Source organism: Ctenopharyngodon idella, chromosome 3 (genome assembly GCF_019924925.1).
Source record: "Ctenopharyngodon idella isolate HZGC_01 chromosome 3, HZGC01, whole genome shotgun sequence".
NCBI lineage: Eukaryota > Metazoa > Chordata > Actinopteri > Cypriniformes > Xenocyprididae > Ctenopharyngodon > Ctenopharyngodon idella.
In genome coordinates this window covers 33,639,835-33,640,355 of record NC_067222.1, presented here as the reverse complement: position 1 = coordinate 33,640,355, position 521 = coordinate 33,639,835, and positions in this window count along the sequence as shown.

The following is a 521-nucleotide window of genomic DNA, read 5'->3' as shown; positions in this document are numbered from 1 at the left end:
AGGAAGAAAGTGTTAACGCCTCTCGCAGTTCAAAACGCTTATGCTACGTCCTACGCCTTCCGTATTCAACTTACGAAAAAAGTGTAACTGACGCAACGTCAGTTACGCTTTCTTCCTAAGATGATTACGGAAGACGGTCTGGCAGAAGCTAGGTATTTTATTTTTAAAATATGGATATTTTTTTTACACAAACGCATCACTTTTCTTCAGAAGGTCTTTATTAACAGGAGCTATGTGGAGTACGTTTATGATGGATAGATGCACTTTCTTAAGTTTCATACTCGTTGGTATCACTCACTGCCATTATAAAGCTTGGATGCGTCAGGATATTTATTAATACAACTCCGATTGTGTTCATTAAAAAGAAGAAAGTCATACACCTAGATGGCTTGAGGGTGAATAAAGCTTGGGGTATTTTTTCAATTTAAAGTGAACTAATCCTTTTATAACACTAAAAATCACTGTTGTTGTGGCTACATTAGCACAGTAATGGAAGGAAAATTCAACGGCACAAAAAGGAG